The 21543-nt window shown below is 43.5% G+C and overlaps 1 protein-coding gene and 1 pseudogene across 2 annotated transcripts in view; both read left to right on the forward strand.

The window, feature by feature from the left end:
* Positions 1-8734, forward strand: part of LOC142488432 (uncharacterized) — a 235652-nt pseudogene extending 226918 nt beyond the window's left edge.
* The window catches only part of LOC142488427 (uncharacterized), a 1092840-nt gene that overhangs the window by 402860 nt on the left and 668437 nt on the right, over positions 1-21543 (forward strand). The gene's annotated exons all lie outside the window — the stretch shown is intronic.

The raw sequence follows: 21543 nt of genomic DNA on the forward strand, positions 1-21543 counted from the left end.
CAAACAATGAGCCAATTCGGCTTCTCCGGACCATTTCTTGCTGGCGTCCGTGCCCTCTATACTAATCCGACAGCCCTACTAAAACTCCCAGGAGGCCGCTCCAACCCAATAAAAATACAAAACGGCACCAGACAAGGCTGCCCCCTCTCCCCTTTACTCTTCGCCCTATCCATAGAGCCCCTGGCCGCCCGAATCAGAACTGAACCCACTATTAAAGGTATCCCAATCGGAGACAGGGAATACAAAATATCCCTGTTCGCCGATGACATAATCCTCACCATGTCAGACCCCCTCACCTCCCTCCCTAACCTAGAAAAACTCCTCAATGAATTTGGCCAACTGTCAGACTACAAAGTCAACACCGACAAGTCGGAGGCGCTAAGCATCTCCCTACCGAACCCCGTATGGTCAGCCCTACAACAGAAATTTAAATATAAATGGAATAGTTCCCATATCAAATACCTCGGAATTAAAATAGCAAGCTCATATAACTCACTATACCAAATTAACTACCCCCCCCCTCTTCCGCCAGATCTTAAAATATCTAGAGACCTGGCTAACCCATCAAATCTCCTGGTTCGGAAGAATAGTATCCACCAAAATGAACATCCTACCCCGTTTGCTCTATTTCTTTCAGACCCTCCCCGTTCCTGTCCCACTAGCAGAACTGAGGAATATCCAGGCCCATATCCTAAGGTTCATTTGGCAACAACGGAAAGCTAGGGTCCCACGATCAGTACTCTTGGCCTCGAGGACGAGAGGAGGTTTAGGGGCACCAGACATACTCCGATACTACCAATCAGCCCAATTGAGGCAGGCGGTAGTATGGAACAGCCCCCCCACCTCCAATTGCTGGTTGGAGATAGAGACACACCACGCGTCCCCGAACCCCCTCCCAACCCTATTATGGTCCCCAACCCACAAAAACAAGAAACCGTTGAGACTTAGCCTCGGAGCTATGAGATGCACGTGGTCGACATGGTTAAAAACCAAAGGGAAATATGGCCTAGCTTCAACCCCCTCTCAATTGACCCCCTTATTCGGGAACCCGGACTTCCCACCCGGATGCGCCCGATCCCAATTTAGCCAATTTCAAGGCTTAAACATCAGAGTGGTTGCGGATTTGCTGGAAAAAGACGAGGCCATGCCCCTCCCGGAATTAAGAGCTAAATTTTCATCCCCCGATTTACCCATATTCCAATACCTACAGATTCGACACTTCCTAAGAACCCAGTCCCCTACCCTTAGGTTTCCGCCGCGCTCCAGATTCGAGACTCTCTGCCTCAAAGGCGAATACCAAAAGGGCCTCATATCGGAGATATATAAAACGCTCGAGGCATCCCAGCCCCCCCCCAATCACCTGTATATGCAGAAATGGAACGAAGACCTAAACACTAACTTGGACCTTGAGGACTGGGAGGATATCTGGGAGGCAGCCACCAAAACATCAATTTGTTCCGTCACAAAAGAAAACATCTATAAAATATTATTCCACTGGTATCTGACCCCGAGTAGACTGAGCCAGATCTACCCAGGCACTTCAGACGAATGCTGGAGAGGTTGTGGTCAAAGGGGGGACATGCCCCACATTTGGTGGACATGCCCGGAGATCCAAAGATTCTGGTCCCGGATCCAGGGCCTCCTGACCGAGACCCTGGATATAGAAATACCCCTGGACCCGTTGACCTACGTGCTGGGAAAGCCAATCGACGACCTCCCTGCCCCTGCTGCCAGACTCACAGCGGCAATATTGACAGCTGCGAGATGCTGTGTCGCGGCGGCGTGGAAGAAAATTAAAGCCCCCTCCAGAAGGACAGTGATCTCTAGGATAGACGGAATTATGGGCATGGAAAAACTGACGGCTATGTTGAAGCAAAAAAACCCCACAATTTTACTCGGTCTGGGAGCCCTGGACGGGACTACCAACCCCCACATAAACCTTCCTGCAACACCCCCCCCACCCCCCCAACTGACGAACCTCAAAATCCTCCTCCCCCCCCCCCCACATACCCTACCTCCCCCCCCTCCCCTCCCCTCTCTTTACCCAAAGTCGTTCCCATCTATCCACCCTTCCTTAGTCTCCCCATCTCTTTTTCACCACTGAAAAACGGAAAAGGGATTATTGTGTGTCACTTACCTCTCCCATGCTATGTACATGTACTGCGCCGTATATACAAGTTGGCCTGTTAGCCAGTTTCTGTACCATGTACCTTTGCGTTGTATGACACCAATAAAGGAAAAATATTTAAAAAAAAAAAAAAAAGTACCCTTATGGTTTGGTACTGGTTTAGCCAGCCAGCCAGCCTGCTAGATAGGTCTGCTGTGTTATTAGTCAGTTTTTCTCCCAAAGTGGAGCAGGATTTATTTTGTTAAAGGGACAGTGTACCCGCATGTTATGTTACTGTGGAGAAATAAAGCCACTGAACATTTTTATTTATCCTGAAACTATACATGTGGACTGTTCCCTGACCTCAGCTACAGGCCGTCCTGCCACAGGTGGTGTCAGAAGTGGGATGTCGGACGGCCCCTGTATCTGAAAAGCCACACAGAAAGAAAAAAAATGGAGAATTTTTTTTCTCAGTTCCTTGAGCAACAGCTCCAGCTAGCAGAGAAACAAGCTGAGCGACAGGCCCAGCAAGATGAGCGACAGGCCCAGCAAGCTGAGCGACAAGCCCAGCGAGATGAGCAACAGGCCCGGCGAGAGGAAAAGCTACTCCAACTGCTGGTCGAAGGCCCAACCCCAGGCAGACCAGGGATTCCAAATAACCCACCGGTGATGCTGCCTAAGATGAAGCCAAACGAAGACCCAGAGGCATTTCTCCTCACTTTTGAAAGGATAGCCACGGCCCACGGCTAGACAGTTGATCGCTGGGTAACGACTCTGGCTCCACTCCTCATAGGGGAAGCTCAGGCAGCCTACTAGGCTCTTCCAGCAGACAAGGCCATGGACTATCAGCAACTAAAGGCTGCTATTCTGGATCGCCTAGGCCTCACTCCAGAGACCTACCGACAGCGGTTCCGGACAGTCAAATATACAAACAGATACAGACCCCGGGTCGTAGCCCACTGCTTAGTAGACTTATGTACCAGGTGGATACAACCGGAAAAACATGACAAGGCAGAGATCCTTGAACAGTTTGTGCTCGAGCAGTTCATACAGATACTGCCCCCCTCCTCCCGCTCCTGGGTAAAAAGACACGCTGCATTTTCCCTGGATTCAGCGGTCCGCTTGGTGGAAAACTTCCTGGGCGACGACACCCAACAGGATAGCTGGGAACGGCCGGTGCAAACACCAGTTGCTTCCGGTGATGCTAGAGGCAGGAGAGCAGACAATCGAGGGGTCTATAACCCGCCAGCTCGGAAGATCCAGTCAACCCGATCGGAAGACCCTTTCCCATCTCGGAGGGTTCCTGGTACAAACTCCCGCAGAGACGCCCATCCTGGGTCCGAGGCCACTGGATCACTCAAGGGAGGCCGCCACCCACAGTATTCCCCGAGAACCTGGACTCCTGTCACCCACCCGGTGGAGAGGATAACCCCACCAACCAGAAGGGAGGACCTCATCCAACAGCGGAGAGGTCCAAACACCGAGCCCCGTCGAGAGCTTCTGCGGACGACCGAGTTTGCGGACTCAGGAGATGAGGAGATGGACTGTTCATATGGCAGAACCACTGCCACAGCTTGTCTCTGAGGGGACCACAATCCGTGGTTAGTCCCAGCATCTCTGGAGGGGACAAAAGTAAACGCCATGCTGGACTCGGGCTCTGGAAAAACCCTGATCCTAGAGGGCCTAATTCCAAGCAATAGACTATCTTATGACTCTCCTTGGAATATCGAGTGTATCCATGGGGATACAAAGAGATACCCGACGGCGAACGTTACACTGCGTATCCAGGATCAAGAGGCTAGCCTACTAGTGGGAGTTGCTACCTGCTCCTGTTCTACTTGGCCGAGACTGGCCCAACCTCGAAACATTGTTGGCCCCTATTCCTACGGAGCCTACTTCTCTGGTACCGGAGAAGCCCGGAGACTTGTTCCCTTTTTCAGAAAAACAAAACAAAAGATTCCCCCTTGAATGCACTCGGGTCGATGAGTACGAATGATATGGTTAATAATAAATATGTAGTTAATAGTTAATATGGTTAAAGGGGACTCGAAAGTGTATCACTAGGTAATAGACAGGGAAATAGAGAAAATCATTTATTGAAACGGGAACAATTCTGGATCTATGAAATGCACACTAGACATCCATATGGTTTCAACGAATTAATTGAATTGACTCCCTTTTTAAGATAATGAATTTATTAACATTTATTTGTATCAACATTATGTTTTTATATTTATTTGTTTGTATATATTCTTTCTTTTTTCATTTTTCAATTATATACAGGTTCCAGCATGTTTTGTTAACACTGTCTTATGGTATAATCATTCATGTTGTTAGAGGTCACATTCCTGTATTTCATAGGGTGTGTGTAATGATTCATATATTCTACACACACATCCCCCATTTGAGCTGCTATATACCCTGTTGCCTAGTATCTTCATTCAAAGGTGTTTCAAATATCGCGGCAACTGGGTACAGCAAGGGTGTGTTTTTGAGGGGGCTGTCCTTTTCAATTAGCTGCCGCCCATATATACGCGCGGATGACGCTGTACGTGACCTCCTGACGAAGCACGTGGTGCGAAACGTGTAGAGGTCACGACAGGTCATCCTGCGTGTTGGTTGGAGGGGGAAGGGTGCGGGGGGGCTGGATTGAGCGCGGGGCTTGTTTTAGGCTTCCCCCTCCGTCCCACGGGGGGAGGGGTATTCTGGGTTGCTGGGGGGAACAGGCAGCAGGCCCACAGGCAGCACAGAGGGCAGGACACCCTGCTTGCCCTGTGCATGCGTGCCAAGACCACGGGAATCGCCGCCATTTTTTTAAAACTTTTTTTTAAAATGTAATTAACAGGCGCCCGGTCGGGCCCTCCCTGACTCACAGGAGGAGATCAGGGGGAGGAGATCAGGGGAAGGGGCTCTTCTCCGCGGCCCTCTTCCCCGCGTTAACCCAATCAGGGAAGAGGATTATTTATTTATTTAAAAAAAAAAATTGGCACGAGCAGGGGAATTCATAGAGCTGCAGCACAGCTCGCCAGCAGCCTAAATCCACTTGCCACGGGCGAGTGGTTATCATTATTTGTCGAGCACTGTGTATATTATTACACGATTATATTATTTGGTTTTACAGTTAATTTCATTTAAATAATTTTATTCTCTCCACATCTTATCCATTTTTAAATTTGATGCTTTTTCATTTAATTTTTTTGTCCTTATGAGTTTATTTAAGTTTATTGTTATTGTATTCTTTATTGTGTCCTTTTGCTGGATTTCTCCCCCACAGTTATACTGCCTTCTTTCCGTGGTTACATTTTCCCCGGACTGTTTTGTTCCCATGGGACTTTTTTACCTGGGATACAGGTAGGCAGTGTTTCCGGCGGGGAGTGCCTATAACGTGAAACTCTCTAGACTCAGGAAACCACTCTTTGATAAAGCGCCCATGGCAAGAAACGCGTTGGAGCTTTCTCTTTTAACTTAGGCTGTGTCTCAGTAACTTTTATTTTTTTTCTACTTTTGCCTCCAGTTCTTCTTTTCTGCAGTGTTCCTTTTTTTCTTTGTTTTGAATGTGAGAGGAGAAGGAAAGAGAGGAGTCAAATATTACACCAAGGCCGCGTGCTTGGGAAATGATATGAATAGTATTTTTGACTGACAAAATATGACACAAAATGGAGCAGTTTAGTTTGTGGGTCTTATGGCAGAAGATTACATGGGCAGTGTAGTCGCTGCATCACTTAGATTGTAAGCTCTCCAGGGCAGGGATTTCCATTCCTATTGTCTGATTTTGTTTGTTGCACTTATTGTATTATAATTCCCTGTACTGTATTGTTTCTGCTGTAAAGCGCGGAGTACACTGCGGGCCTTATATAAATAAAGACATACATGGGCATCTACAGTATCTTTACACTATAGGTTGCTGTCTGGTTTAGTTGATATTATTAACGCACTAATATGATAGACCAGGAGTTCCTTAACTCTTACTTCTCATGGACATTTTAATGTTAATTATTTGGAGGATGTACATGTATCCTTAAATAATGAATACAGTAATAAATACAAGTTATATATGTATCAATGATTTCACTGTGAGAGCTGCTACAAATACATTTCAGGCCTCCGGGAACCACCACCACAAAGTCATTAGGAGCCATTGGATGTCCATGTGCCACAATTTTAAAACCCTGGGTGAAGAGAATATTTTGTTAATTAAGTATCGGTGAAATAGATTCTTCAGCGTTTCGGATTTGTAATTTGCTTTCAGTAATTTGATTTACAGATTGAAAACATTTGTTCTGTCTTTTTTCGTTTACTTCTGTTAGAGAAAGGCCTGAATGAAGAACAGAACTTGAGCTCTGATACATCCAGAAGCTGGCTGACTCCTCGCAGCCCAGAAGTGCCAAAAAACAATGATTCCAGCCACATTTTGGATACATACAAGGAACCAATGCCACATGATGGTGAATTTACAGAGCTTGTACAGCACACAGCGGAGTCGGACTCTAAATATAGGTCCAGCAAAAGGTATGCGAGAGATTTAAGAAGCAGCCGTGGTGCTCAGCCTTTTCTCTGTTGTCAGTGTGGCAAAAGCTTCTCACTGGACAGGGACCTGCTCACACACCTTTGTGTCCCCGCTAGGGAGCAAACCTTTACATGTACAGGTGGTGGGAGCAGTTTCTCACTGAAGGGGAAACTTCTTTCACACCAGATGATTCAGACAGCAGTGACTCCTTTTACTTGTACAGTGTGTGGGAAACAGTTAAGTACCAAGAGGACCCTACGCAAACATGAGCGGATTCATACAGGGGAGAAACCATTCCCATGTTCAGAGTGTGGGAAACAATTCAGTATTAAGAGCAACCTCCTCGTACACCAGATGACTCATACAGGAGAGAAACCATTCACATGTGCAGAGTGTAGTAAAAGCTTTTCTCATAAGGCAGATCTCCTCAACCATGAGCGGATTCATACAGGGGAGAAACCATTCCCATGTACAGAGTGTGGGAAACAATTCAGAATTAAGAGCAATCTCCTCAGACACCAGATGAGTCATACAGGGGAGAAACCATTCACATGTACAGAGTGTGGGATACAATTCAGGATTAAGAAATACCTCCTCAGACACCAGATGACTCATACTGGAGAGAACCCATTCACATGTACAGAGTGTAGTAAAAGCTTTTCTATAAAGAAAGAACTCCTCATCCATGAGCGGATTCATACAGGGGAGAAACCATTCACATGTACAGAGTGTGGGAAACAATTCACAGTTAAGAGCCACCTCCTCAGACACCAGAGGATTCATACAGGAGAAAAACCATTCACATGTACAGAGTGTGGGAAACAATTCACAGTTAAGAGCAGTCTCCTCAGTCACCAGATGACTCATACAGGAGAAAAACCATTCACATGTACAGAGTGTGGGAAACAATTTAGTATTAAGAAGAGCCTCCTCAGACACCAGATGACTCATACAGGGGAGAAACCATTCACATGTACAGAGTGTAGTAAAAGCTTTTCTATAAAGAAAGAACTCCTCATCCATGAGTGGATTCATACGGGGAAGAAACCATTCACATGTACAGAGTGTGGGAAACAGTTCACAATTAAGAGCAGTCTCCTCATACACCAGATGACTCATACAGGAGAAAAACCATTCACATGTACAGAGTGTGGGAAACAATTTAGTATTAAGAAATACCTCCTCAGACACCAGATGACTCATACAGGTGAGAAACCATTCACATGTACAGAGTGTAGTAAAAGCTTTTCTCGGAAGACAGGGCTCCTCAACCATGAGAGGACTCATACAGGGGAGAAACCTTTCACATGTCCAGAGTGTGGGAAACAGTACACAATTAAGAGCAGTCTCCTCAAACACCAGGTGACTCATACAGGAGAAAAACCATTCACATGTCCAGAGTGTGGGAAACAGTTCACAATGAAGAGCAGTCTCCTCATACACCAGATGATTCATACAGGGGAGAAACCATTCACATGTACAGAGTGTAGTAAAAGCTGTTCTACAAAGGCGGGGCTCCTCAACCATGAGCGGATTCATACAGGAGAGAAACCATTCACATGTGCAGTGTGTAGTAAAAGCTTTTCTCAGAAGACAGATCTCCGCAAACATGAGCGAATTCATACACAGGAGAAACCATTCACATGTACAGAGTGTGGGAAACAATTCACAATTAAGAGCAGTCTCCTCAGACACGAAAGGATTCATACAGGAGAGAAATGATTCACATCTACAGAGTGTGGGAAACCATTCTGTATTAAGAACAACCTCCTCTTACATCAGAGGATACATACAGGGGAGAAATCCTTCACATGTACAGAGTGTGGGCAAAGCTTATCTCAAATGAGCCACCTCCTCACCCACCACAGGATTCATACACGGGACAAACCATTTCCATGTACATAGTGGGGGGAAAGCTTTTCACAGAGGATCAGCCTTATTACACACATGAGGATTCATACATGAGATAAAATATGTGATTGTTCAAAGTAGGGTTGGGCAATATACCAGTAGCATAGTAATACTGCAGTAATAAAAATGGACAGTGATGCAATACTTGCCATTACTTCTTACCATGGCATTCCTATCAGCAGCTGCAGAGTGGGGGTGGGTCTGGCAGAGAGGCGTGGGGGTGGGGACTGTCAGAGAGGGGACTGAGGGTGGGCCTGATAGAGACAGTGGAGTGGGAGCGAGTCTGGGAGCCCCTTGACTTTCACATGCTGCAGCTATAAGGAATCCTCCTGCTGGTAATCTCACCCCTCCATATTAACCACTTCCCCTGTTGCCATTTCTCTTACCCCTTCCCTACCACCATGACTCAACCCCTTTCTCTGCTCTCCCATATTTCTCTCGGCTCTCACCCGTGCCTCTTGACCCCCTCCTTCCCCATGCCCATTAACCCTCGCCTCTCCATGCCCTATTAATGTGTACAGGAGAAGGGGGGTCGAGGGGGTAATTATAAACTTTCTTACCATGCACCCCAAAACTGGAACAACCTACCGGAGACTCTCGTATCCACCACCAGTTTAAGTTCTTTCAAAACTAAGGCTGTCTCACATTTTAATCTGGTCTGTAACTGTTACATACGCCTATTATATATATTATCTCTAACTGTGCATGCAGTGTTTTGTATATAATGTATACCCTGTTCACTTATGTAACTGTATTTGTAACCATGTATTATTTGTCATCTTAACTGTGCCCAGGACATACTTGAAAACGAGAGGTAACTCTCAATGTATTACTTCCTGGTAACACATGTTATAAATAAATAAAAATAAAATAATAAAGAAAGGGGTCTTTAGTGTGGGTATAGTTGATGTAACATTTTTATGGAAATATTTGTTATTCTTAAAATTAAAATATACTAAAATGTATTTGCTTTTTTACATTTTATTAAGAATGAAATGCATTTGTATAAGAAATATGTTTCACAATAAATGACCTTGAACATTTTGAGGACTTTTGCTTTTTTGTTTTCTATTGGGAGTTAATATATTGCTGAATATTGTTATCATGATAAATTACTTAATACTCTTAGGCCTAGTCCATAGAGACTGCAGCTGTGCGGAGGTGCGTGGAGGCTGAGGGAAAGCGGGTGCTTTCCCTGGCCTTAGTGCGCACGCCGTCCGGGGGCGGACCGGTGATGTCACGGAGCTGGTTCGCCCTCTTTCACCCCCCCTCTCTCTCACACCCCCTCTTTCACCCCCCTCTCTCTCTCTCTCACCCCGTCTCTCTCTCTCACACCCCCCTCTCTCTCTCTCACACCCTCTCGCACCCTCTCACACCCTCTCTCGCACCCTCTCTCTCTCGCACCCTCTCTCTCTCGCACCCTCTCTCTCACACCCTCTCGCTCTCGCACCCCCTCTCTCGCACCCCCTCTCTCACACCCTCTCTCACACCCCCTCTCTCTCACACCCTATCTCTCTCTCACACCCTCTCTCTCTCGCACCCCCTCTCTCTCGCACCCCCTCTCTCTCGCACCCCCTCTCTCTCGCACCCTCTCTCTCACACCCTCTCTCTCACACCCTCTCTCTCACACCCTCTCTCTATCTCTCACACCCTCTCTCTCACACCCTCTCTCTCTCACACACACCCTCTCTCTCACACACCCCCTCTTTCACCCCTCTCTCTCACAACCTCTCTCACACCCTCTCTCTCTCGCACCCCCTCTCTCTTGCACCCTCTCTCACACCCTCTCTCTCACACCCTCTCTCACACCCTCTCTCTCTCATACCCTATCTCTCACACCCTCTCTCTATCTCTCACACCCTCTCTCTCTCACACCCCCTCTCTCTCACACACCCCCTCTTTCACCCCCCTCTCTCTCACACACCCCTCTCTCTCTCTCCCACCCTCTCTCTCTCACACCCTCTCTCTCTCACACCCTCTCTCTCACACCCTCTCACACCCTCTCTCTCACACACACACACTCTCTCTCACACTGTTACGCCGGTGCTGCCCGCAGACCAGACCCGTTCCTTTCACTGAGGTGAGGAACGTATAGAGGCACGCACCCGCAGCAAAGGGAGCGTGTCCGGAGTGTGGTGATTTGGCGTTGCCAGGCCACGTGATGTTTAGCTAGCAATACTTGCCGGTACCGGTGTAGAAATGCCGTTGTCGTTGCCGTTAGCCAAGGTCAGGGATTGGAGAATTCCGGAAGGTCGTTGTCCAAGCAGGGGTCGAGAGCCAGAGAGAGACGTCCACCAAGCCAAGTCGTAACCTGAGAGAATGAGAGAGAAAACGCCAGAGTAGTAATCCTAGTGGAAACTATGTCGAGCAATGAGTGATAGGAAGGATCGGCATTATAAAGTGTGGCTGACCAATCAGAGGTGAAGGCAGGCCTGGAGGACTGCGTGGAGCCATCCTGGATAGGTCCTCTTGATTGGCAGGCAGATGAGGACTCTTATTTTGACATGAGATCCTATTACTGTGCTGGGGGCGGGTTTTCACTGCCAGAGCAGTGAATAAATTATCTTCACCCGGCGCTCGCTGTTCAGGCGCGCGCCTGGTCAACACGGCGGCCGCGTGAGAGGATGCAGGGACCCGAGGACGCCGAGGACGGCGGGGAACCCCAAGAACCGCCAGAGGTGAGTGACGCTGGCGAGGGACGCGCGCCACGGCAGCGGGGGTAAATGCAGGAGCAGAGGAACCAGGGCGCGGACGCCGCGATCCCTGAATCCTCACAGTACCCCCCCCCCCCTCAGGATCGGCCTCAGGACGATCCTTCCATGGTTTTGATGGAAACTTCTTTCGGAAGCGTTTGAGGAGTCCTGGAGCATGAATATCTTTCAGGGGTACCCATGACCTCTCTTCGGGTCCAAAACCTCTCCAGTATACCAAGAAGTGGACTTTACCTCTTGAAAGACGGGAATCCAGTAAAGCCTGTATCTCGTACTCTTCGTTACCCTGTACCATCACAGGATCTAGTTTAGAAGTGTGGTCAGGAAAGAGGTTACTGGAGATGAATGGCTTGAGAAGCGAGGTGTGAAAGACATTCGGAATTCTCATGCTTTGAGGAAGTTGGAGTCGGAAGGAAATCGGATTTACCTGCTCCAAGATGGAAAAGGGACCCAGAAACCTAGGAGCCAATTTGAGGGAAGGAGTTTTGAGATGGATGTTCCTGGATGATAGCCAAACCTTGTCTCCGGTTTTGTAGTTAGGTGCCGGACGACGGTGACGATCAGCCTGGGTTTTGGAAAACAAGGACGCTTTTTGTAGTGCAGATTGGATTCTGGACCAAGAGTCCTGTAGGAGGGCAATATGCTCGTCCACGGCTGGTACTCCAGAGGAATCCTTAGAAATAGGTAGGCGAGCCGGATGGAATCCATAGTTGATAAAGAAGGGGGTCTCGCGGGTAGACTCATTCCTGGAAGAATTAAAGGCGAACTCAGCCCAGATAAGTAATTCTGCCCAGTCATCCTGAGAGTTAGAGACGAAGCACCTTAAGTATTTCTCGAGGGATTGATTAACCCTCTCGGTCTGTCCGTTAGATTGAGGGTGATAACCAGAAGAAAAGGAATATGAGATACCCAGTCTCTTGGTGAAATTTCTCCAGAACTTGGAGACGAACTGTGAACCCCGATCAGACACGATGGATATGGGAATCCCATGGATCCGAAAAATCTCTTTGGAGAAAATATCAGCTAGGACGGGTGAGGAGGGTAATCCTTTGAGAGGGATAAAGTGTGCCATCTTGGAAAACCGATTCACTACCACAAGAATGGTATTCATGCCATTCGACCTAGGCAACTCCACAATAAAATCCATCGATATGTGGGACCAGGGACGCTCCGGAATAGGTAAAGGTAAGAGAAGACCCTGAGGTTTCTGACGAGGAATCTTGTTACGCGCACATACCGGACAGGACCGTGTAAATTCAAGAATGGTCTTTACCATATTGGGCCACCAGAAAGTGCGACGGATGAGGTCCAAAGTCTTCTTGAATCCAGGATGCCCTGCCAAACGGGCGGCATGTCCCCAATCCAGTGTGAAGATTGAGATAATGTGAGTGGCTATCATCACCTCCATTTTGGCCTAAACCACCATTTTCTGAGTGTTTGCTATATGAATGTATATTTGTCTCATTCGTGAATGAATGAACTGTGAATGTTTGAATCTGCAGAGTATCGCTCCTAGATATAACTAACCCTTTTTAATTCCTACAAGGCAGGCAAGAATTGAAATAGCATTCGTAAGCGATTAGACATTCCTGCTGATCTGAGTTCTTTCTTATCTGACAGCCACAGCATACATACAGGGCTGAACACAGTAACTCCCTTATGTCACAGGGTTGGGAGGCCCACATTATGGTAAATTATCGATAAGAATATAGCAATGTAAAGCATATATATGTATCAACTAATATATTTTTGCATGTCATCATATCATCACTTATCTGTAAGCCAGCCCCCTTAAGGGGTGTATTACTCATTTTGAAATGTATAAAAATGTGATACTAAGCAATATGTTTTCAGAGGCTTGAGTTCTTTCTGAATTCTTGTCTCCCAAATTGTGCCTTGGTACAGATAAACTCATGTGTTACTTTTTGAACCCTGTATTTGACTCATTGATCTTATTTCTAGGCTTTGACAGATGGCGGCCCTTGAAAGGGACACCCAACATCTCGGGACCAGGAAACCCAGACGGAGAAACTGCCTACATTACTCAAACGTGCACACTTGGAATAAGGTATGGCTTTATCCTTTTTAACAGAAAAAGCCGTTAGATTAAAGTTTGAGTAATCTGTAGACAGTTTGTTCTTTATGGGCAACCTACCTGAGTGACGGGACACCCTGTATCACGTGAGTTTATCAATATTATACTGATCAGGTATTGTTATTGTTGTTTTTGTATTATTGCCATAAACTCAGGTTATACCGTGTGCCGCTAAACGGCAGGGCCAAGTAAGGGCCCGGAAGGTATAATAATTAATAAGGTGTTAAGTCTCCTAGAACTTGGGGAGAGAACTATTGTTAAGGAACAGCAGGAAACTGTTTTTAAGGCCACTGTTCCTTAACTCTATATTCTACTTATATTATACCAAGGGTTGGGGCACCTTATTGGTACATGGTCAACTAACGTTGATCGGTGTAAGGTACATGGTCAGCTAACGTTGATCGGTGTAATAGAGGAGAATTATGGGGAAACCTACGTTCTCAGCAGTCGCCGGCGAAGGGTACGTCCCTTGAAATTTTGTGTGGACTTTATGGCAATAAAATGTTTTAAAAATGGATATTTAGTGACGCAGAATATATTGAATAAGAAGGAAAGTGAAACATATCAGGCTCGGTTTTAAAAATAACTGCAGCATTATTGGACCCCCCTTTTTTCTAATCCCCTTTTCCTCATCTCCCTTCCCTCACCCTTTTTCACTGAAAGGTCACAGGAGTTGCATGTTTGTGAGGCACAGGAGTTACATGTCTGTGAGACATGGAAGTTAATTATTAACCTAGGAAGAAATGGCTTGAATTTGAGAATGTTAAAGTAGTTTTTTAGGACTGAATGCATTAATATTGCATGGAAAAGAAGGGGACATCCTCTTTAAATGTTTTTTGTTTGTTTCATCTTAGAAAGCTCAGATAGTAACTAGTTTGATGGCATAATAATATACATGTCATGGAGTGAAGTGTTTGTGTGTCACTCTGATAGTTAATGTATGTATGCATGCATGCATGTCTTTATTCATATAGCGCCATTAGTGTACATAGCGCTTCACATTGTCACTTGTTGTACTAATCATAAAAATAACAAATAATCTCTTGTAAAAGGGTCATTTAAGTTTAAACCCTTTTGTCAAAGTGTATTAAGCCTGCTGCCATTTACAAGGCATGACAGTAGCATTTAAAATAAACCTAGGAAGTATTGTATGTTAAAGTCTGTTAGTGTAATATTTTAAAAGAGAATGAAAATTTGGCAGTTGTAAAAAGAAGTCATTTCACCCCGACTCAAATATGAATTTGTATTTTTACAGTAGCACATGTTTGTTCCTGGGCGTAGGAAATACTGTGTAACAATATTTAAATGAAGTTTTAAATTTAAATTTTATGTGCTGATTTAGAGGAGTCAGGACTAAAAGAAAGGTATATCTAGAATGCAAAGTTTTAAAAAGTAAATGTTTATTTTTTATTTAAACAAAAAGAAAGAGTCTGATCTTATGGAGTAAGGAAGCTTTATTAAGTTTTACTCTGGCCCATAAGATTAAGATCGTGTTGGAGTTTTGTAGAAAGAAGAATGAATGTTAAAAGAAGATAAACTCAGAGAACGTGTGTATGTGTCTATGTGGGTGTGTGTAAGAAAGATAAGGAATTATAAATATATAGTAAATAAAACAATAAGATTTATGTTTTTATAAGAAGGGTTGCAGAGATGTTTTGTTTTGTTTGTAGTTATCAAGGTTTCTCTGTTCAAACTTATATTAGGAAACTAACGGTTTGTTTTCTTAAATACACTGTTCGTCTGATTTTTGAACAGTAGTCATTTAAAAGAGGGAAGGTTAAAAGCAGCCAAGCGGGCTGGCCCCCCTCCTCCAGCTTAAGGAATGTACAAAGACCACGTTCCAGGCATGAAAAGTTAACTAGGAGCTGAGAGAAAAAAAAGAAATGTTTAAAAGCAGCTTAGTTATAGTATGGGGAAAGAGAATGATACTGTAATGTATTTATTTTTGGGACTGAGTTTGCAGGATCAAACAGGTCTGTTTTGGGTTTTATCTTATTTTTTGTAAAGTTCATTTTGCTCTGTATCAGAGAAATGTGAAATTATGCTTTTTGTTTTTTGTATCTATTTTAGGATAAATACCTCATAGTTTATGAAATGCTTTAGATGGCATAGCTCCCATTATGTAGGAATTATTACAAGAAGGGGTTATAATCCCCACATGCAGTATCCAAAATACCTCTACGCAGAAACCAGTAAACACATTTCAATTCTATTTGTTCTAATTAGGAGATGTTTTTTAACGCTATTTGTTATAATTGTTTCATTAACAATACAATAATATTTAATATGTATTTCCGTATTTGAATAGTGTCAAAAGTATACTCAGTACTTCACAAAGCGTACAATATAAACAAGTAAGCATAAAATCAGATATGAAATAATTTTTCCTATAAAGTTAACTGCATATGTGATGTATTTTTATAACTTTTAACCATTACCTCTCCTTTCCCTCCAAAAGGTGTCTTAATTTGAACCCTGATCTATAGCCTCTCATTTTAAAGAATGCAACTGTAGGCTATCTAGATTTTATTTTTTAAAGCAGTAGCTATTGTCAAATTCATGATAAATATATATTTAAATCTCAAGCTGCTGATGTTTTAAATACCATCATCCTTTATGTCGTATATTGTTCACATGTCATAGGATTTGCATATGAACAAAAGAGAGGATAATTTATATGATTTTCCATTACACACCTGTCTATATGCGGACTCTGCCTATTTTGTTAATTGCAACATTACCTTATGTGTGTTGTTTTGTTATTTATCCTTGAACATTTCTTGCCGAAATGACTCCATTCATATTGTGTTGTGTTTTGGTGCTGTTTACTCATTGCTACACATAGCAACATGTTATTTCATGAATATTCATATAGAGAGGGATATACCCCATCTCTTTACATTTTCCAGCATAACTATTGGATAGCTTTATTTTGAGTCTGTTTGGGAACTAAGTATTAATGTGATAAGCTGCTACTACGCAGTGTTTTGTGGTGAAGCTAATTAGCATTGTTAGTATATTATGGTCACTGGCCCCTCATGTTCTGATAGGGCTTTGTGTTCATATTAGCATTTTTGTTTACCGTATACTGTCTGTTTCGTTCACATGGGGACTCTTTTATTTATGATTTATTAGTTGTCATTTTATGCATTTTGTAAGTTTTTAGCTTGTAAAAAAGTTGTATACGTTTTAGTTGTGTTAAAGTTAAGTTTATGTGGATATTTCCCATTTGGTCTGTAATAAATTTGATATTAGTGGTATTAGTTATTTAACTGGTACTTTATGTATATTTTACAGTTTAGTGCAAGCTTTAGGGACTTTTAGTGACAACCTCTTGCCACTTATCAGTGTTCTCTTACGATACTTTCCTATGCACCGTTGATTTCTTTCTTTTGTAAGTTGGTGAGCAAGGTATTTTTTGTGTTTATTTTATACGCGGATGCCAAGATAGTGGTGAAAAACAAAAAAAATTTGTGCTGATACTAAATTATAGTGGCTAAAAGCGCTCTCCTTGTGCTTTTATTAATGAAATGTTTAAGTCTCTCCAAACTTAGGTGCAGCTTATACAGTCTACCAAGGAGAATACAAAGCAGCATAATCGCAAGAAAAAAGTGCCGGCACCACCGTAAACAGTTAACAAAGATAAAGAATCATCAAGCCAGCGTTTTTTACCAACTGTTAGTGTTTCTAGGCACAATAATCCTAGAACATTTAACCACCGAGGAATTAAGACTTCAGGCAAGGCCCGGTCTTAAACGAACAATTTGCTTTTTCTGAACTCAATATTATCAAGGCCCGGACTTAAATGAACAATTTGTTTTTTCAGGACTCCATATTATTTTTATGCTTCAGAGTGTGTTTTTAAGATGTATGCCCCGCTAGGCAAGATCAGCCTACACCATCCAGATGATGATAAGGGATGATCAATTTTGAAATATTTGTAATGTTTATTGTTTTATGGTCACATAATTTTGCAGATAATCATACAATCTTGCACAATGCTACACAGGTTAATGGGTCACAAGGGAATATATACAATGAATCCCTGCCATACTCTAGTGGCCCCCAATGATGTAAGAGAGAATTACATTTAACCCCTTGAGTAGGGATACCTTACACTAATGCCGAATTTAAAATGATGAAATGTTAATTTGAATTTGTTTACAGGAAACTTTTCTAAACCGAATTCCACTGGTAAATGAGGTTCCTGTAGGTGGAAATTACACTGGGAACAACAATCAATTTATGGGTCAGGTGTCTCCACCAACTGATGAAACTTGTATGAAAATGTATTTACAGCCCTGAACTAAAAATTTACAGGGAGGATGTAGCCTTAATTTTTCAGTTTAATTAAGATAGTAAAATGTGCTTGCACAAATTCTAGTTTACCTAGGGGAGTGTATTGGATTTGTGGAAAATAGGCCTACAGAGTATTACCATGTGGTTGGACAGGGTCCTGCTATCTAGGTACAGTTGTACCTGCCTTTACAATGACCCACTGGCAGGATCAGGAATAGCAGAGCCACTTCCAACACACAGGGTTTGAAAAGTAGTCTATGGAAAGAATAATTTTGGGCTAGCTTATTTCCTAATGTAGGAGTTGAGTTGCTATATGACAGGCTCAATGTACTTACGGATGTACTGGATGATGTTCTCAATCATACAACTACATTCATTAATTTACTTAATCAAGAACAGGTACAGATTAGATTAATGGCCCTACAGAATAGAATGGCTCTGGACTATATTTTAGCGTGTGTGCCCGAGTTAAAGAGCAATGTTATGTTATTTAGAGATCAAAGTGGTAAGATTGAGCATGAGGTAGAGAAGATCGCAAAGATACAGGAGAGATTAAGGAAAGGTGGAGATAAGAGGTGGGTTTCGTTAGGAATTACCATGTTGGTTGGTTTTCTAGAAGCGAAACTGATGAATGGATTTGTCTGTGTGTTTGCAGTTCTGATTGTTTTGTATGTCTGTGCCATGTGCAGTAAATCCATACTGCAAAGGTGTGTAAAACCCTCTACCCAGGCCATGCCACTGATCACAGACGACACTACGGAAGATGCAATCTCAGAAGGAAAAGTCAGTCCTCCTCAATGGAATACAGATGAAGATGATGGCAGAAAGACCAACCTGGCTGAGATGATAGCCAGCAGCTCTGTGAGTTTCCAGAACTATCGGAGCCATGCAAATTGGGGCCCTCCAGGCCAGTGCAACGCTTCTGAGTTTTATCTGAATTATCCTTAAAAGACTATGTTTTCAAGAATAAAAAGAGAGGACTGTGAAGATTGAGATAATGTGAGTGGCTATCATCACCTCCATTTTGGCCTAAACCACCATTTTCTGAGTGTTTGCTATATGAATGTATATTTGTCTCATTCGTGAATGAATGAACTGTGAATGTTTGAATCTGCAGAGTATCGCTCCTAGATATAACTAACCGTTTTTAATTCCTACAAGGCAGGCAAGAATTGAAATAGCATTCGTAAGCGATTAGACATTCCTGCTGATCTGAGTTCTTTCTTATCTGACAGCCACAGCATACATACAGGGCTGAACACAGTAACTCCCTTATGTCACAGGGTTGGGAGGCCCACATTATGGTAAATTATCGATAAGAATATAGCAATGTAAAGCATATATATGTATCAACTAATATATTTTTGCATGTCATCATATCATCACTTATCTGTAAGCCAGCCCCCTTAAGGGGTGTATTACTCATTTTGAAATGTATAAAAATGTGATACTAAGCAATATGTTTTCAGAGGCTTGAGTTCTTTCTGAATTCTTGTCTCCCAAATTGTGCCTTGGTACAGATAAACTCATGTGTTACTTTTTGAACCCTGTATTTGACTCATTGATCTTATTTCTAGGCTTTGACACCAGTATTTCAGGGATCAATTTGGGTTCCACGTACAAGGAGTCTTGAGGAACAACCAGACCGATCGGAAGATTGGAGAACAAAAAACCCGGGCGCTACCTAGGGGGATGATAGATAAGGTTAAGGGAGATATAGCAACCTTGGTGGTAGGCAAGGTATCCCTCTGCTTCTTTTCCGCCTGTGACTCTAAAGACCCCAATAAAGGATCTACCCAGGATCCTTCAACAAATGAGACAAGAAAAAAGGGGGGGATGGGGGAGCACCGGTAGAAAGCTAGTATACACTGAATGGATTGTGTAATGCTCTATGCCAATGTGAAGGGTTTTGTAGGTGTAAAATAATTTTTAACACTCACACAGCCTTGTGCGAATGCTGTCGCATCGAGGTATCTTTTGGACTCTCTTTTCTTTCTTCTTTCTCCTTTCTTCTTTCGTCTCTTATCTGTCTTCTGGATTCTTTCGCCGCCTTGCGTCTGAGTTCTTCTTCTCCTACTTCTTTGATGTTGAACTCACCCTCGGAATAAATATATACACAAAATATATGAGCAAACTGATTGTATCAAGAAGATATCAGGATATGTGATATGGATATATAATAGGAATAAGTAATATGAATAAAACACTCACACGGGCCTGTGTGCGTGCGCTCTATGGGATGGTATCTTGGTCTCTGAGGGGCAGTCCCACTACTCAATGAATAGTTGAGGCTCTAAAAACAGAAAGTCAAAGGCCACACCTCGGTTAAAAGGCAGAAAACAAAATAAATGTTACTACTCACACGGCCAAGTGTGAGTGCACACTTGGAAATGGTATCTTTAAGATTCTCCTTCTGATGTCCCGGCTGGGAGAGGTCCACTGGTGCTGCACGTGAGTCCTCACCCCCCCCCCCCCAATGGGTCAAAAAGTTCTGAGCCCGGGAATTCAAGGCCAAAGTCTTTATTAAATCAATTAATAAAACAACAAAACACAGCTAACTCAGCCCGTGAGTTACTCTGTGAAATAGTAAAAAAGCCAGTCTTTTGGGAATCGAGCAGGACTTATGGTACTGCAGCTGAACTGCCTCCGCGTCCGGATGTAGCGCTGCACGTCCGCGTGACCCGCTCCCGATGGTGGCTTGATAGGGTCTAAAATCTTGGGGGATTTTGAGCTACGCGTTTCGCCCTATGGGCTTCCTCAGGCTCCGTAGTTAGAATGGTCTGGGCTCGCTGCTCCTGCTTTATATAGTGCGGCCGGCCATTCTACTACACCCCCTAATTGTGTTTATTCTGAGTATTGAAATCGGTATCAGCTGTTCTACATTGATCCTGTATACAGTGTGACCGCGTTCCGTTCTACTTCACTGTGCACATAACCCACGTAATAGAGGACTGTGACTTGGTATTTAGTTAAAGGGATTTTATGCACCTTGTATTTGTCATCTTCAATTAGAACCTTACAATTCCTATATAATGTCACTAATTGGATATTGGTACTGAACACTAAACATAGGGGACTTAAACATGAAATTGGATCCAGGGAGTGCCCCCTCTATCCCTCTGACCCTTAATGACTATGAACAACTCTTAGGCTAAGAGTCGATATTTAAATGAGTGAAATTAGTTGATTTAAACAATTGCTAGGTCATGCATGGAATAAAAGTGCTAACCACACCATCATCAATGAATGGTCTGATACTCGATTATTAATATAAGAATCAAATAAATATCTATATACAGAATTTTTAAAACGTTTTAAAATTCTTAATAAAAGATTTCTTAATTCATATAGTTCAATTTTATACATGTGGTACTTGAAAAATGCTTACAAATACATTTGTACTCTCTAATAAAAAATCCTCATAAAAGATGCCAATTTTGGGTATGGATTGAGTGTAAATTGTTACTATCCATAAGGACTCATCTCCTTAAAGATGCTGTGTGGGATGAAGCAGATCTATAAAGAAAAGCAAACATGCAATCAATCCCGTGTGAGATATATATTAACCAATATAACAAAGACCTCCTAGTGAAGGTCTAGGGGGATGTGGCAAATCGGGAATGGCAGGAAAGGTGGGGTGGGAAGGGGAGAGAGGGGGAGGGGGGGGATTGGACGGGCGCGGGGGCGTAGGCGAAGTGGGGCATGGAACACGAAGGTCCATGGAGTTAAGGATGGAAGATAGGGTGTTTTTAAGGAGTTGCTTGAACAAATTGAACGATCGGAAGATTCTCTTGAGACTTGATGATCCTCTCAAGATTCTTGAATGCTACAGCTGCTAAGATTCTTTGTTTAGGAAGGATGGACTCGGTGGTCTTTTCTGATCTCTCTTCAGAAGAGTATTGCCGGGAGAGGG

This window comes from Ascaphus truei, chromosome 2, assembly GCF_040206685.1.
Source record: "Ascaphus truei isolate aAscTru1 chromosome 2, aAscTru1.hap1, whole genome shotgun sequence".
NCBI classification, from domain to species: Eukaryota; Metazoa; Chordata; class Amphibia; order Anura; family Ascaphidae; genus Ascaphus; species Ascaphus truei.